Source organism: Myotis myotis, unplaced genomic scaffold (genome assembly GCF_014108235.1).
Source record: "Myotis myotis isolate mMyoMyo1 unplaced genomic scaffold, mMyoMyo1.p scaffold_m19_p_1, whole genome shotgun sequence".
Taxonomy (NCBI): Eukaryota; Metazoa; Chordata; class Mammalia; order Chiroptera; family Vespertilionidae; genus Myotis; species Myotis myotis.
The window spans coordinates 129357704-129375732 of NW_023416313.1; the positions used below are offsets into that span (position 1 = coordinate 129357704).

Consider the following 18029-nt stretch of genomic DNA (forward strand, 5'->3'; position numbering starts at 1 on the left):
TAATTTTATTTTATTGGTTTTTTTTTGTTGAGTTATGCTTTGTGGTCAAATATATGATCAATTTTTGAAGATGTTTCAACGTGTGCTTGAAATGAAAATGTATCTACTATATTTGTAGGACTGTAAACATATAAAGTGTATGTATATTTACCTGTTTATTTCAATAATGTCAAGGTTAATAATTCTAATGTTTTTTCTTAATTCTTACTAAATTTGATTTGCTGAATCTGTCTTTGAGAAAGATATATTTAAATTTTTTCACTATGATCTATCATTGTAGATTGTAAAATTTTCACCTTCTATATCTGCTAATTCTTTGCTGAAAGTATTTTTGAGGCTATTTTTTTAAGTCACTATGGAATCAGAACAATGAGGCTTCCTGGTGAATTTGTCATTAAGTAAAGCCACTCTTAATCTTCAATAAAGCTTTTTTTTGCCCTTAGTATATTTCAGCTTTGCTTTGGTAAATATTTATCTGGTGTTGTAATCATCACTGGTTGCCCAACCTGAATTTATTTATCCCTCCTATTTCTAATAGAACCTCAATTTTGTTCAGGTAACCACCTCTTTCCCATGCAGCTAAGTGAAGGATGAGTCCATTCGTGTTTTAGTTGATTAGCTATTGCGCATGAGATCCAATGCTGGCCAAAATGAAGCGTGCTGGCAGGTGGGGAGCTGCTGGGGAAGTTTCCTTCTCCTGAGCAAGAGCCATGGTCTCCAATCTCTGCCTGAATATTGCTATTTCTGGTATGGCACCTGAAACTGCTACCACCATCTTGCTATAAGCCTAAAAATCATCACAGAGGGTGTCAGAGCAGAGAGACGGAAAGAATCCAGGCCCTTCATGCAACTGTTTGCCTAATTCCTGTTTGCATATCTTTTTAATTTTTATGTGAGACTTTTCTTGTGGTGCGTTATATAAACTGAATAAAGTTGAGTTTCTTTGGACCCAAACACAGGGTTTTAACCTCTTAAAAGGTACATTCATCCATTATATTAATTTAATAATATATTTGCTTTTATTTCATTTTATTTTGCTGTTTTCAGTTTCTATGTAATTTCTTTAGCTTTTTAATATTTTTGTTTTATATACTTGGTTTTATTTGCTTTTTCCCTTATATTTTTTTGAAAGTTATAATAGTTTTGTTTTGTTTTTTATCCTGTGAGCAGTTGCCTTTAAAAGTAAGAAAACTTCTTGATGCCCTAGCTGATTTGGCTCAGTGGGTAGAGCATCCGGCCTGGGGACTGAAGGGTCCCGGGTTCAATTCCGGTCAAGGGCACATGCCTAGGTTGTGGGCTCGATCCCCAGTAGGGGGCATGCAGGAGGCAGCCGATCAATGATTCTCTCTCATCAATGATGTTTCTATCTCTCTTCCTCTCCCTTTCTCTCTGAAATCAATAAAGATATATTTTTTAAAAAGCTTCTTGATGTTCAATACCAGTTTTGTAAAAGCAAAATTTAATGCAATCTAAATGTTAGCAAGAATTAAATAAATCATCATACATACAAATAATGCAATGTTTATAACCAATTGAAGTGGTAATATTAATCCTCATGACACCCTAAGAAGTAGGTGTAATTATTCTTATTTTGCAGATGAAGCTTAGAGGCTGGCTCTAAACATTTTATTTAAGAATAAAATTTTTTCTAGAAATTGCAAGAACCTCGAGACTCATAATTGTAGGGAAAAAACTGCAATTATCATTTACAGAGCAAAATTCACTGTTAATTTAAGACATAAAAGTGTATCACACACATTTATTCTCACCAATTAAATGTCATTGTAATTAAAATAGAATTTATTCAGGCAATAATGACATATAGGACAACCGAATTTACATTGAAATGTTTTTAGCTTTATTATGAAATGAGCCGTAAGCACAAGAATGTTTAAACTTTTCAAAGATCCAGTGTGAAAGATGGCATTTACACCCCACAAATCTAGTGATTACAATAACTTAGAAGGTAGATGGCTGCACAGCAGCTATTCACACTTTTTATTACGTGGAACTGTTGCTTTTCTTTAGGGCAGAAGCAGGGGAGAGAACTAGGCTAAGGTTCAACCCTGAGATGATTCTCTACCCTGCTGTGGTTTGCTACATGAAAGCCTTGTTTCTGATCACTTGTCTTCTCATTCATCCAAACCAGAGCAGACCAGTGAAGGAGTATCTATCTCTGCTACTCGTTCACAGCCCGAACTACCCAATGCAGGCATTTAATGGCTGCCTCCCTCCAGTCTCCACTCTCCCACTGAGAACCAGTGTGGTTTGGGTGAGAGGCAGCCCCCTTGTTCCAGTCTCTGTATGACCCAAGAACATCAGCATAAATCCATCCCTTTACTTGGTTCTTCAGGGATGGACACACCTAGGCCGAAGCCAGTGGTTCTCAACCTTCCTAATGCCGCGACCCTTTAATACAGTTCCTCATGTTGTGACCCAACCATAAAATTATTTTCGTTGCTACTTCATAACTGTAATTTTGCTGCTGTTATGAATCGTAATGTAAATATCTGATATGCAGGATGTATTTTCATTGTTACAAATTGAACATAATTAAAGTATAGTGATTAATCACAAAAACAATATTTAATTATATATGTGTTTTCCAATGGTCTTAGGTGACCCCTGTGAAAGGGTCGTTCGACCCCCAAAGGGGTCTTGACCCATAGGTTGAGAACCGCTGGCCTAAGCTAATCTGTGTTATCAACTCCATCAGCATGAAGCGCAGACAGATTGCTTAGTGGCTGGCTGAAGACAAAGTTCTCTGAACTGTGTGGTGTGAGGAGGTGAGATTTGGAAATGCTGCAGCAATTTTGCAACCATGAGGGAATGCATCTGACAATAAAGTCACATTCAGAAGAAGAGGGCACAGCCAAGATAATTTCAGAAAAGTAGAATTCAAACCCTGGTGAAACTTTACCTGAAGATTACTTTACCTTTGGACTTTACATTTACAGAAACCAATAAATCCCCTTCATTTTAAAAAACGATTTTGAGTTAAGGTTTCTGCTATTTGCAACTGAACGTGTCTTAGTCGATGCTGATTGTGGTGCCAGGCTTGCAGAGAGATATATGAATCCAGGACTGATTACTTAACCAAATGGTAACATAGGCAATAACAACCTGCGTTTTATAAATGCAGCTAATTAACTGCTTCCTGATGTCTTTTATGTCCACCCTACACTATTATCTTTCTCACTTTTGATGTGGTCCCTATACCATTGTGATCCTTCTTTTTGTTCATCCTTGGTGATCTGGCTGGACAGCTTTCCTCGGTTCTCTAATCTGCCTTTCAGAACTCTGCACAGTTCTGCTTTGCCAGTTTGGTCAGCTGTCCCCTGTCCTACACTTCCCATAGAGTTGGGTCACCTGCCAAAATTGTTTGTTTAAAGAGCATCCAGCTCTTCTTGACTCCTTTCTTCTCATCAAGTCCTTTTTCTGCTAGTGTCCTTAACTTGTTGAATTTGCTTTCCCAGAATTGATTCTTTTTTCCTCATCAGCTTCTTTCATTTTTTTTTTATTACTTTCACAGAAGTTTCAATTCTCTTTTGGTTCTTTATTAACTATACCATTATTTAAAATTAAATTATAGAAAGGATCTTTGTCTTATGATACATTTTTTAACAAGTAATTATCTCCAGTGTATTTGAAATCTATCTCACGGTTTGTGGTTGACCCATTTTCTACAGCAAATGTCAGGGTTAGAAACCTGTCTGATCACCATAATGGGGTATTAGGATTCCTGCCCTTACATAATTCTGTGTTGGATAAAATAAAATAAAATAAAATAAAGCATATGTAAATATGTTTTCTAGTGCTTGCTTAAAGTCACTATAACACATTTTGAATTTTAAAAATTAAATTATCAGCATAATCCCAGGAGCCAAACAATAACTTATTTTTTACAACCTCCCCCAACCCATACAACCCCCCCCCCACACACACACACATACTAGCATTATTTCCATGTGTTCTTGGGACGGAAAAAAGGAAGTTTAACAGGTGGTTGTAAAAATCTGAGGGTAGAGAAATGTCTTTGTAGTAAAAACAATTTAAGAATTATTTTGATTGTGGAAAGCTAGTCCTTAGGAGTTGTGCCGGCTGAGTTCAGAGTGAGGTAAGGATTAAGTAGCTCCATATAAGAGAAGTAAGAAACTGTAGTAAGTTATTTGCCAACATGGCTATTATTCACCATCCCTCTCCTACCCTGGTGTGTGTGCACTTATTAGATGTGACTCTGTTGCTCATTCCATCAAATGGAGACTGCTGTCTTGCTTTGACCAATAGAATAGTGCCGAAGACATGGCGTGCCAACTGTCCCTCAGAAGTTTTGGGTGCTGCTGCTTGTTTTTGTGGAGCCCAGCCCAACCTCCAGGCGAACAAGCTCAGGTTATCCTACTGGGAGCCGAGTGAAGTTAGCCCATTTGTCCCAACTGAGGCTCAGACTCATGAGAGCCCAGCCATGAAAAGCAGAAACAACCAGCTTGTCACTGATTGCAGACTCATGAGGGTCCCCAGCTGAGTCCAGTTCAAATTGCTAAACAGAAGAATCATGAGCTAAAGAAATGGTTGTTTGGAATGGTTTGTGAAGCAACAAAAGCTAATTGAGCACTATGGAAACAATATGGAGTTTCCTAAAAAAAATTAATAATAGAATTACCATATGACCCAGAAAACTCTCTTCTGGGTATCTACCTGAAAAAATTTGAAAAACATTTGTTCGCAAAGATATTTACACCCCTACGTCCATTGCAGCATTACTCACATTAGCCAAGGCATGGGTACAACCAAAGTGTCCTCCAACAGAGGACTGGACAAAGAGGAGGTGATATGTGCTATATACACAATGGAATACTACTCAGCCATGAGAAAAGATGAATACTGCCATTTGTGACAACATGGGTGGGCCTTGGGAATACTATGCTAAGTGAAATAAGTCAGTCAGAAAAAGCTAAGAACCATATGATTTCACTCATATGTGGGTTATAAAACTGAAACTCATAGACACAGACAACAGTATGGTGGTTACCAGAGGGAAGGGGGTGGGGCATAGTAAAGGGTAAAGGGAGGCAAATATGTGGTGATGGAAGATGACTTGACTGAATGCTGGGCACACAATACAATCTATAGATCATGTATCATGGAAATCTACACTTGAAACTGTGATCCTATTAACCAATGTTATCCCAATAAAATTTAATAAAAAATAAAGTAAATAAAAAATGCTTCACACAAAAAATTATTGATATAGAAATATTTATGTTTGTGAGGATAGCATTATGGGGTGGGGGTGGCGGGGAGTAAGTGCTGGGAATGGGGCAGGGCTGTGGGAAAGAAAAATAGGTGGCAAGGGAAGAGGAGTCCAAGGCTCTTCATTGTGAGAATGGCCGGGAGACAGAACTGAGTTTGGTATGACAAAGTAATGCTTTCTTCAGTCCGTTCCTACCCCCAGTCTTCTACAAGTGTCTCCTACTCATATTTGCTGTGGATAGTGATATTTTTCCAAAATCAAAGAAAAGAGGCCTGTTAGATATCTGAGGTCACAAGAGGATGAAACAAAGAAAGAGGAGTAGCTGAGAGTAGCAAGACTTGAAAAAATTAAAAATTTAGAGGAAGCAAGCCATGACCAGATTCATGAGGTAACTTGGAAAAATATGTTCCACTGGAGAATTTCTTGAATATTTCGCTCTATGTAGGTTCAAGCCAATTTTATCTAAATGGTAGTGGATAAGGTCACTCCCACAAACCAGAGAATCTTCAGCCGCTAGAAGTGGATATCAGGTTATTCTACAGAGTGCCTATCTACCACACATGTATTGTGGATTTTCATTTGTTTTGAAAGTGTAATGTGGCTGCTGAAGAAAGTGTGTGGTACCCCAGTTCAGCTCTGGAATCAGTCAGAAGTCATTTTCATTGCTAATTTCTCTTTCAAAACATCTGGAATCAAAGGAGAAATCTGCTCATCAAACAATTTAAAAAGCCAGGCAACAGCAAAGCAAGTATGAAATTAAAACTGAATTCCTGGATGTATTTGAGATAGAAGGAGCAATGCAGGCAAGATGTGGAAGCAGGGCAATCCAGCATGTTGGGGGAAGAGAAACAGTTCAGTTTGGCCAATCACAATGGACAATACTTTGAAATACCATATTAGGTATTTTTTCCTCCTTAGTATGACCAGAGTTGTTTTTTTGTTTGTTTGGTTGTTTGGCTGGTTGGTTAGTTGGTTATTTTTAAAACCCTGCAGCCTTCTCTTCATTAAGCCAAGAGGCTGAAGATGATTTTTTACAGGGAAAGGGAGTTGGAACCTCCCTAGAACAAAGAAGTCCTTGCTCAGCTTTGAGTTTCAAATCAGGTTTTTTTAAATCTGAATCTGGTCTGTAGATAAATAATAGTCTCAAAAAATTAGACTTTCAAGCAGGAGTAGGAAGTTTCCTCAGGTCTCTTGGATCAGAGTTTTTGCATAAAGTACCAAAGCTTGGAGTGTTGGCCTCAGAGCAGGATGAAAAAGAGGATTTGAAAAGTTCCTGCCACACAGAGGAGAGTGAAACCCTCCTGTTTGGGGAGGAATGTGGGGGAGTGTGAGGAAGAGAAGGTGAAGCATGGTAGCAACCATGTTTGGGTAAATGTTTAATATTTTAACCCTGCTGACTTGGCTTCTGTCATTATTTGCTTGCTAAAATAATAGAAAAGTTATTTTGATTTTCTGAATATATAAATCATCCCATTCGATTGAATACCCTATTGATTGTAATTTGAATACCCCATTGGTTGTGGTCATACTGGTTTTAGAAAACACATTCCTCTGTACCTGCAGACCAGGACTGCTCAATTACTCTAAATTGCCTCAATGGCTCCAGATAATGTGTTCCTGTCAACTCAGTGGTCCCAAGACCCAAAACTATAATTAATCTTTGTAGATAACTAATCGGCTCAATCTAGCTTCTGTAACAAACTGCTTTTTTGCAAACCAGGTTCCTCATTCCAAACCCCGAGATGTAATCAATACCTTTGTGATTTTTGCCTTTATAAATCTAGTGTTATGGCCATTTTATCACTACGAGATTTGGAGAGCATAGCCCCCTTGTAGTACCAGCTTCAAAATAAATGTGAATCCTTAATTCGACTTCTTGAGGCGTTTTTGTGTGATTCGCGGGGTACATTACAACAAAGGGAAAGAGGTTGCTGGTGAATGCTTGGCCTACTTGGGAATCTGAGGCAAATAAAAAAATAAGAAAGGAGGTCAAGCATCTAGAGCAGTGGTTCTCAACCTTCCTAATGCCGCGACCCTTTAATACAGTTCCTCATGTTGTGGTGACCCCAATTTCATTGTTACAAATTGAACATAATTAAAGCATAGTGAGTAATCACAAAAACAATATTTAATTATATATGTGTTTTCCGATGGTCTTAGGCGACCCCTGTGAAAGGGTCGTTCGACCCCCAAAGGGGTCGCGACCCACAGGTTGAGAACCGCTGGCCTAGAGAGAGAATTCCAGTGTCTATAAAGCACCATGCCTGACCCGGCTGAAGATGTCGAAGCTGGTAAGCTCAGGGCAGCCTCACAAGTCCCTACACATAGCTCTTGGGTGCTGGGAAAGCAGCCAGCAGGCCCCAGCCCCCTGGGAGGGCCCAGCCACCCTGAAAAGACTCACGCAAATGCCAAAGAGGTGGGGTTCCTAAGTGAAGCTGCTGAGATGGGGCCTTGTGACCAGAATCCCCGGTAGACAACAGGCATCAACACAGGTGCCAGCACAACACTCAAACACCAGCCACGTAGCAGCAGCCTCCCGGACGGACACCCAGTGACCAGGAGAAGCCACACTCTGTGCAGGGCCCCAGGGCAGAGGAAGCTGGTGATGGGAGAGCAAACAAGACAACATAACTTAGGTGGAGGTTCCTCAGTCTCCCAGAACTCCCCCGCCACTTCACCAGGGGGAAATGCTGAAAGCTGTGGCAGTTAACCCAATGGAGCTATTGTAAACCAAGAGAGGCTAGCTAGACACTTTTAATTGCAAAGTCAAATTTTCAACCATCAGTGGAAAGACATGTAAAGATGAAAGGAAATTACATAGATGTTTGCACATCTGAGTTGTGATTTTTTTTTTTTTGACCAGGGTATATGTAGAATATATTTGAAGAATAATGAGAGAGAAGACAGAGAAAGGAGTTTGAAATTAGAACACTAAAGTTTTCTTTTAGGGAAGGGAAATCAAAGACATTCATGTTAATCCCCCTGATCTCTGAATAAAAGGTCTAGGACTACATCTAATAATCTAAGAATAAATTGAAGGTTTCTCTCCTGGATGACGTTATGCTGAGTGAAATAAGCCAATCACAGAAGGACAAATACTATCTGATTCCACTTATATGAGGTATCTAAAATAGCCAAATTCATAGAAGTAGAGAAACCAATAGTGGTTGTCAGGGGTTGGGGGTGGGGCTGGGGAGATGTTCAGTGGGTATAACATTTCACTATGCCATGTGAGTACGTTTTATTGCTTATAGTTCATAATACTATATTGTGCACTTTAGATTTGTTAAGAGGATAGCTCTTATGTTGTGTTCTTACACACACACACACACACACACACACACACACACACCACACAAGGAAACTTTGGAAGATGTTGGATATATTTGTTACCTTGATTGTGGTGATAATAACATGGGTGTTTACATATGTACAATTTCATGAAATTGCACACAATAAATATGTGCAGTTATTTGTATATTAATTAAATCTCAATAAAACTATTTTTTAAAATAATAAATTGAGGGTTTTGCAATGCTAATAAAGAATTTCTCATTCCTTCTTTGAAACAGAAAGAATGGCCTTTGATTTTAAAGGGCATAAATAAGAAATATCCTTTTTGAAGAAATTATTAACAGTATTACCCAAAAATGAAAATCTCACACAGCCAGCGTTGCAGGAACGTCCATTTGAGCAGATTCTGCAGAACTCTGAGAAGAGAGCAGACCACAAGGCCTGGCTGAGCACATCTGTCTTGCACATTCACGGTGCTCACAGACAGGGAAGAAAGCCTCTCCTTTCCTTTGCACCTTCAAATTTGTTGTTTTAGCTCATAATTAGTTCAGTTTAAGAGAATAATCCAAATAAATTGTCCACAGAGAATACGTGTGAGCTTGTCTTCTGTTTTACATCAGTGTCAGCAGCTGTTTATTGCTTCAAACAGGACAAAATAATTAAGGTGATCCCTTAATGTTTTACACCTTGCAAGTGAAGATTTAGGAAGGACCATCAAAGCTTTAAAAAGCAACACATTTTCTTCAAAGCAAAACCATGAGATCCTCCCCACGTGTGCACGACATTCAAGCCGGACGAGGTTGGTTGGGACTATTTTCCCTCTGCAATTAGGGAAGACTGTGCCGAGCAGAGAGCGGCTGTTGCAAGCCGTCAGGGAACCAGTCTCGCCATCCTTATGGGCCTATTTATATGGAAGTTTGGATTATGTCCACAACACAAACTGAGCAGATTATCATGGCAGCCCCACCAAAGAAATAGTTCTCACAGCTCCAGCATAAACTTTTCAGAGGCCGTCAGCCTCTTTTGCTTTCTAAAAGTGCTGAATTGTACACAGGAGTTGCAGAAAACTCACAGTTGCCTTTTAGCACAACCGAAACATCACACAGGGGAACTTATGAGAGTTATGTGCATTTTAAAGGCCATTTTGGTACCATTAGTGGCACAGTTGTAAGACCTTACTATTTTTTCCAAAAGCATGACTATGCCTTCTGAAATGCCTAATTTGCACTCACTGAATCACACATTGGGAGAAGTTGGCTCATTCAGAATTAAAAATATACTGAACTGACTGAAGTAAGTTGAGGGGATTCTTTGTCTATGAGTCATGACTGTGAAACTGTTGAAATGCTTTACAGAGTCCCTTCTAGAGAGCCGCTGTGTGAGGGTATCTTCAGTACACTGATCCTGCTGGTAAGAATGCCCCATACCACCTTTTCTTATTATAGACTAGAGGCCCAGTGCACGATGTTCATGCACTCAGGGGTGGGAGGTCCCTCAGCCCGGCCTGCGCCCTCTTGCAGTCTGGGAGCCCTCTGGGGAGATGGGCCTAAGCCAGTGATGGCGAACCTTTTGAGCTCGGTGTGTCAGCATTTTGAAAAACCCTAACTTAACTCTGGTGCCCTGTCACATATAGAAAGTTTTTGATATTTGCAACCATAGTAAAACAAAGACTTCTATTTTTTATATTTATTTTATATATTTAAATGCCATTTAACAAAGAAAAATCAACCAAAAAAAATGAGTTCGCATGTCACCTCTGACACGCGTGTCATAAATTTGCCACCACTGGCCTAAGCCATCAGCCTGATATCCTTAGTGCTGCTGCGGAGGCAGGAGAGGCTCCCGCCACTGGCGCTGCGCTCACCAGCCATGAGCCCAGCTTCTGGCTGAGCAGCGCTCCCCCTGTGGGAATGCACTGATCACCAGGGGGCAGCTCCTGCATTGAGCGTCTGTCCCCTGGTGGTCAGTGCGCATCATAGCAGCCTGTTATTCTGCCATTCAGTCGATTTGCATATTAGCCTTTTATTATATAGGATTTGAATAACTTTTAAAAATAACAACCCAAATCCGGCAATTCTACTTTTGGGTATATGCCCCAAAGAATTGAAAGCAGGGGCTAAAACGGATATTTGTGCACCCATGTTCATAGCAGCATTGTTTGCAACAGCCAAAACATGGAAATAACGTGTGTCAATCAATGGATGAATGGACAAACACAAAGTAATGTATGTATATACAATGAAATATTATTCAGCCATAAAAATGGAAGGAAATTCTGACCTATTCTACAACATGATGAACCTTAAACACATTATGCTGAATGAAATAAACCAGTCACAAAAGGACAAATATTGCATAATTCCACTTACACGAGGTTCCTGGAGTGGTCAAATTCATAAACACAGAAAGTAGAACAGTGGTTAACAGGAGCTGGGGGAAAGGGGAGAAGGGGAAATGGGAAGAGATGAGGAGCAATTTGTACCCTACAGTTCTCCACAGTTTCAACCACTGCTCTTTGTCTCCCAAATATGGAGGCTAAAGGTCAATTGCAATTGTATCATATTACTTAAAAAAAAAAATTCTAGCTCTTTTCACTCAAATGCATTATTTGCCTGACCTTGTAAATTTAGGTTTTTAATTGTTAATGTAACTAATCTACTGACAAAGGTCAATTATCTTTCCCATAGTGGAAAAGGATTTGCATTAACTATGCACACTCTTTTGTCTGTATTCCCTTTGTGATATATAGTCTTCCTTTATGAGCAAGCCAACCAGTTACAGATTTTTCAGGCATATATGAGCCATACTGATAGACACTAATACAGCCTTCAATCATAGAAATAAATTGGGACATAAATCTAAACTGCATTGACAAATCGTAATGCTGAACATCATGGGTCAATTATGTAATTCGCAAAGGATGTCTTTTATCAACTAATAAATCAGGGTGGCATGAGCTGGCAAAAGGAAAGCTCTCTTTTGTCTTGATAGATGCAAATAAAGAAAAATTTACTTTTCCTTAAAGAATTGAAAATAATGGATTGGGAGAATAAGCATTCCATCTCTTACATGATTCCAAGTCAGCCATGACAGTTGTGCATCAGGAACAGATGGAAATATTAGCTTTACATCTTGCATTTATAAAAATTAAAGCATAAAACATTTTTAAGAACCAGAAAATGTAACAGCCATTTGTCAGAGAAAATGGGAGCAGAAGCTGGAAACAAATTAGAATGGAGGGGGATAAAAGGAAATTAATTTCTGTAATTAGGGGAAATTAACATAACAATTAGAATGTAAAGGAATAACACAAAGAAGAAAAATACTATACCTTAGAGAAGAAGAGAAGTCTATGAAATTGTACTATAATTACTTATTAGTTGACACATTTTGGTTGGGAGTATATTTCTATTAAATCAATTCAGGCAAAATATATAAAGAGACAGTAAATCACAATATTGTGTATATTAGGTACCTAAAACAGAATAAACAAATGAATGGATCAATATCATTTCTTTCTTTTCAAAACAAAAGTTTTGTATGAAGCAATCTCAATGACCTTCTGAGTTATTTCATTTATCTACTTTCCATGCTTTTGAAATAGAATTTGGTTGTTTAACTGATTAATATCAGATAAGGAAATGTTCAGAATTTACATATGAACCACTTCAGTATGTTTTAATTAAACTGTACTATTATTAGTTATAGCTGAAAGCTATTACAAATGTATATTTTGTAGATTAAAAATATTTTATAGTGTTTTAGATGTTGAAGCTAACATTCTTATTTTGTTAAAAATACTAGTTTATTTTATGTATTGGTTGTGTATCACATTCATAAACTGAGGATCTCTCTTTCAAAGTTAGTATTAAGGAAGAATGTCTGCCTTAGAAGTTTCCAAATAATAAAAAAGTAAAATTAATTGGGAACATTTTTATTATTTTTTTAATTTTTATTTTTTGCATTTTCTTTTTTTAAAATTGTTCAAAGTATTACAAATAGTAGTACATGTCTCCTTTTTTTTCCCAATTGACCTTCCCCCAGCCTCCCTTACCCCTCCCCCTCCCTGCACATGCCCTCACCCCCTTCCCAGTGTCTTGCATCCATTGGTTATGCTTATATGCATGCACACAAGTCCTTCGGTTGATCTCTTACCTCCCCCCACCCCCCAACCCTTCCCAACCTTCCCGTTGTCATTTGACAGTCTGTTTGATGCATCTCTGCCTCTGTATCTATTTTTGTTCATCAGTTTATAATGTTCTTTATTATCCATAAATGAATGGATCATGTGGTATTTTTCTTTCACTGACTGGCTTATTTCACTTAGTTTTTGTTTTTAAAAAGTAATTCATGTTCATTGTGACATAGAGTAGAAAACACAGATGAGCAATAGAGACAAGAAAAATCATTCTTATTCCGCCATTCAGAAGTAATCACTTGTTGGAACAATCATAATTTTGTGTGTATAAGTTTGGTCATCTTTCATTGTGGCAAGCTATGTGTTCATAATTTTAAAAAATGTGCTCAGACTGTATATTGTGCTTCAGAACCTGTTTTCCAATTTAACAACATCTTATGAACAGTTTTCTATCATTAACCATTATTCTATAACATGTTTTATTGTGTGATTGAACCGTAACTAAATTAACCAAAAATTTTCCTAAGATTTTCCCAAACATTCTTGTTTGACATAATCCAAAGAGCACACGAAATTATAAAGCTTTTGATGTGAATTGCCAAATTGTCCTTGCAGTGTAATTGTGCCCATTTAGATAGACCCTATTATTACATGAGATTATCTATTTGACCAATTCTTCTGTATTTTAAATGAGATCATGCCCAGGAAGTACCTAGTAACCTGCATTTAGTATCAGTATATAAAATGTGGTTCCCTTTCTAGTCCATTCTCATTGATGAAGAGAATTCCACTGTCTACATATAAGTACAAGAAGAACATAGGGCTTGTGTGTGTGTGTGTGGGGGGGGGGCAATTAAAGCCTCTGAGGGTGTGAGGTTCTTAAATAAGTGGGTTGTCTTATTATGTTCACTGATTGTAGGCATGGATATAACCTATACCATTCGCAAGTCTTCCATTGAAAGAGATTAAATAATCTTCACTTATTTTGGACTGCAAAATTTTCTTTATCTTTTTAACTTAATCCTATTAAATAAAAAAAAAAAGAAAAGAAAATATTTACCAAGGGCTCTTGGTTGTCTGTTTACCAACAATTGAGCATCTCATTTTCCTAAATGGAAATACATTTTCCAAATATTTGGATCATTGTTTTTCAATTCTATGTAAATGCCTTAGAGATACAGAATGGTAACTGCAAAATCTATCAAAATAATTGAATTTTCAATGCCACCCCCTAAGTAATGTAACCTTCCATTCGCTTCCAGAACCTAGAAAAGTTTTAAAAAGAAACAACTTGTTTTTAGCTCAAGTTATCCTGAGAGTAGCCAAAGAACATTGACTAGGACTGGCAGAATGATCATGGCAAGAATTTCTAAAAGGAAACCTTGCAAACTAAAGAGAGTGGAAGATAAAATTTTTTACTTTATTTTAATTGTTGAGACTATTACCAATTTCTACCACCTCCCCCCCACCCCCCGCCGCCTTGCCCATCTTCACCTAACCCCTACCCCCACTTTCCTCTGGCCATCACCACACTGTTGTCAGTGTCTAATGCTCTTTGGCTATTCTCTTCACCTTCTTTCATCCAGTATTCTCCTCCCCACATGCCTCTGGCAACTATCAGTCTGTTCCATACTATATAATAAAGGCCTAATATGCTAAGCGTCTGGTCATCTGTTCAACCAATCAAAGCATAATATGCTAATGATATGCCAAAGCCACTCAACCTCTTGCTATGATGTGCACTGACCACCAGGGGGCAGGCAGTCAACCAGTCAACCAGTCACTGTGACATGCACTGACCACCTGGGGGCAGACGCTCCAACTGGTAGGTTAGCTTGCTGCTGGGGTCCAGCCAATCTGGACTGAGTGAGACAGGCCAGACACACCCTGGAGCCCTTTCATGGTCCCTCCCCAGCTGGCCACCCTCCGCATCCCTCCCCAGCCCTGATTATGCGCCAGTGGGGTACCTCAGCCTGCTTTGCACCCTTTCACAATCCAGGACCCCTTGGAGGATGTTAGAGAGCTGGTTTTGGCCCGAACCTGCAGGCCAGGCCAAGTGACCCACTGGTGCACAAATTCGTGCACCAGGCCTCTAGTATATCTATACTTCTGTTTCTATTTTGTTCATTATTTTATTTTAGCCATTAGATTCTACATGTAACTGAGATCATATATTATTTGTCTTTCTCTGACTGGCTTATTTCACTTAGCATAATAATTTCCAAGTCCATCCATGCTGTCCCAAAGGTAAGAATTCCGTTTTTTTATGGCCACATAATATTCCATTCTGTACCACTTTTTTTTTTTTTAAGATTAGGATCCTATGTTTATTGATAGTGTTATATAAGCAGCTTATTAGGAGATATGAGTAAGATCAGCTGAGACCAATAAAAATGTGGCAAATAATCCACTTTACAGATTCCTAGTTACAGGTTTCTTAGCTAGAAAGGTATCCCCAGTTATAAGTCAGATTGTTTAAAACACTCCAACAGTACTCAAAGATACTCTCCTGTGTCACCAAAATGATCATCAGAATGCTTACTTAGCAAATTGCCAGTGGCCATAACTATTCTCTGTCATTATTTCAAAGAGATATCGTCTTAAAATAAAGACTCAGCCCTGCCCTGGATAAGGCAGGAGGACCACACCACTATTCCCGATGCAAATGTCTAGAAGGTCCCTTTGGCCTTTCACCTGAAAGCCTCTGCAGTCTGGGGATCCACAGTTGCAAACAGTCTTTCCATTCCCAAGACATTCTAGGTTGTAGTTGAAGGTAAGTTCAGCGCCTGCTTTCATGTCACTCAGGGCAAAAAGGCCAACACTGTTATCTCTATTCACAGACCACGTCTATGCTTCACAGTTGGGCTGGAAGCAATGATTCATGAACCGAGCATAGTTTCCTTTGGGACCAGCATCAATGATCCAATCTTTGTCTAGGGTGAGCATATAGAAATTAGTGATATCATGTTCTTGGGCGTAACGGATTCGAGCTCTGCATTCTTCTTCATCTATTAGCTCACCCACATACTCATTCACAACTTCACCCTTTTTAATATCTGTTTTTGTTCAAAGATCTCAGCCCCTTTATAAAGTGCGAAAAAACTCCACCTCTGGGTACTGGCACTTAGTAAAGCACTGGTTTAGGCAGCGTCCTCTGGCAGGATATACCATGGGGTGGCATTCATGGAACAGCATGTGGTTGATGCACCCAGAGCCTAACCCACAGGGATTATCATCAGTAGCTTTACAGTTGTAATGGGGAATTTCAGAAAAGTCTGCAGTGAAGATCTGTACCTGACCAATAGGACGGTTCACCTTTATATGTTTACTAGAGGCTCGGTGCATGAAAATTCATGCACTGGAGGGGGCGTCCCTCAGCCCGGCCAGCCCCCTCTCACAGTCTGGAACACTTAGGGGCGGGAGGTGACCCAGCTATCAGGGAAAGGCAATGCCCCCATCACACCTCCGCTGCTGCCACTGCTGGCAGTGCAAGCCTTGGCCGGCCCTGGTTACCTGAGCCTAGGGCAGACCTGGATGGCTGGGCAGCTGCCATATGAAGCTTGCCTGCTCCTTGGGCTGGCCCTGGGCGGTTGGGGGGGCAGAGGGGACTGGGGGACTCTGGAGGCAGGTGTGCAGAGTGGCTGGGCCCGTGATGTGCCCGGCCTTGCCACACACCTGCCACCCCAGTGGGGCAGAGGGGACTGGGTGTTGCCATCTTGTGGCTGTGGGTGCTGCCATCTTTGAGAGTGGAACAATCAATTAGCATATTCCCTCTTTATTGGCTGTGGGCACTGCCATCTTTGAGGGTGTGACAGTCAATTAGCATATTCTCTCCTTATTGGCTGTGGGTGCTGCCATCTTTGAGAGTGGGGCAATCAATTAGCATATTCCCTCCTTATTGGCTGTGGGCACTGCCATCTTTGAGGGTGTGACAGTCAATTAGCATATTCTCTCCTTATTGGCTGTGGGTGTTGCCATCTTTGCGACAGTGTGAGGGTCAATTAGCATATTACCTCTTTGTTAGATAAGGCAGTGGTTTCTTATAGTTCTTTTGGTCTTCCTGCAACTATCTTAGTTCTTTTTGGGCCTTTACCTCCTCAAACCTTGCTGCAGCTTCCAGAAGAGCTTTTTTATATGTCCAATCCACTCCTTCGCCCATCGTATCCTTGCTCTTACATCCCCCTCCATGTAGGGAAAGACTCTGGCCTGGTGAATCCACAGATAGTCATTAGACCCAAAGAAGAGCACATGGAACTCACCTACAGCATGTCTCATCTTATCGATGTTGGAAGGTACTGCTCAAGGATGGCAGATCTCAGCTGGCCAGCACCTGTACCATCCAACTTTTACCCAGACAATTTCGCTGTAATGTGGCTTTCTGTCTGCCTTACAGTCATTGCAATACTAGTTTTCTTCAGGGATATCAATGTTCAGGCATTCCCAATGAAAAGCAGAGGACAAGAATCACAGCACAGAAGGCTGCCTCGTTCTGAGCATACAAAACACCAGCTAAGGTTAACACACTCATGATTTCGGCAGCCCCGCCTGGGTGTAAAGTGATTTGGACAGATGATACTACTAGATGCAAGTATTTTTGACCAAGCATCTAGACAAAAGTCATTGGCAAGGGATGCCACAGAACAGCAGACACATTTCATCAAACAGCCTTTAGATGCAGAAACACTGGCTGGATTAGCAACATGGCAGGTTATACGCATGTGGAGGGAGCACCAAAAGCCCTTGTTCTGCATGACAGTGGGTGGGTACTTCTGGACACACTCTTCATGGTAAAACTTTCCACGTAAGGGCAGAGGGAACCTTTTAACATCTTCTCCACCCTTTTTACTTACAAAACAGGTATAGATTCCTGTGCAACATTCATTGCAGATAAATTTTCCTCTGGGCATCTTAGTTAATCCAAGGCACTCCAGGTGGAAAGCCCCACAGAACTGAGCCTCACATAACAGCAGCTCACCCAGTTTCTCACAGTTCTGGCAAACTTTCCCTTGTGTGCATCTCCTCCACCTCGTTCACCTTGCATTTTTTTAGATACAGGTATCCCGTGGTCATTTTCTGTGCCCTCTTCAATAGCCTCCTTGAGACTTGCAGTATCCTGTGTGTCATCGGGTCTCACTCTGAGCCTGGAGTTTCTCTGGATGAGTCTTCATTTTACACTCTTTTACAAAACATCTTAGCTATAGCATTTTTGCATCTTAGCTATAGCATGCCTTTGTTGTTTTTTCCTCCTTGGTTTATCAAATATCTTGGTATTGCCTCCACCAAACTTTTTAGAATGAGATGCAGCACATGATTCAGTAATGTTATTCTCCAAGTGACCAGCTTCAT

At 39.9% G+C, this 18029-nt stretch overlaps 1 pseudogene; it reads right to left on the reverse strand.

The window, feature by feature from the left end:
- Nucleotides 1–15296: 15296 nt before the first annotated feature.
- On the reverse strand, nucleotides 15297–17590 carry LOC118670458 (annotated as a pseudogene).
- Nucleotides 17591–18029: the final 439 nt, after the last annotated feature.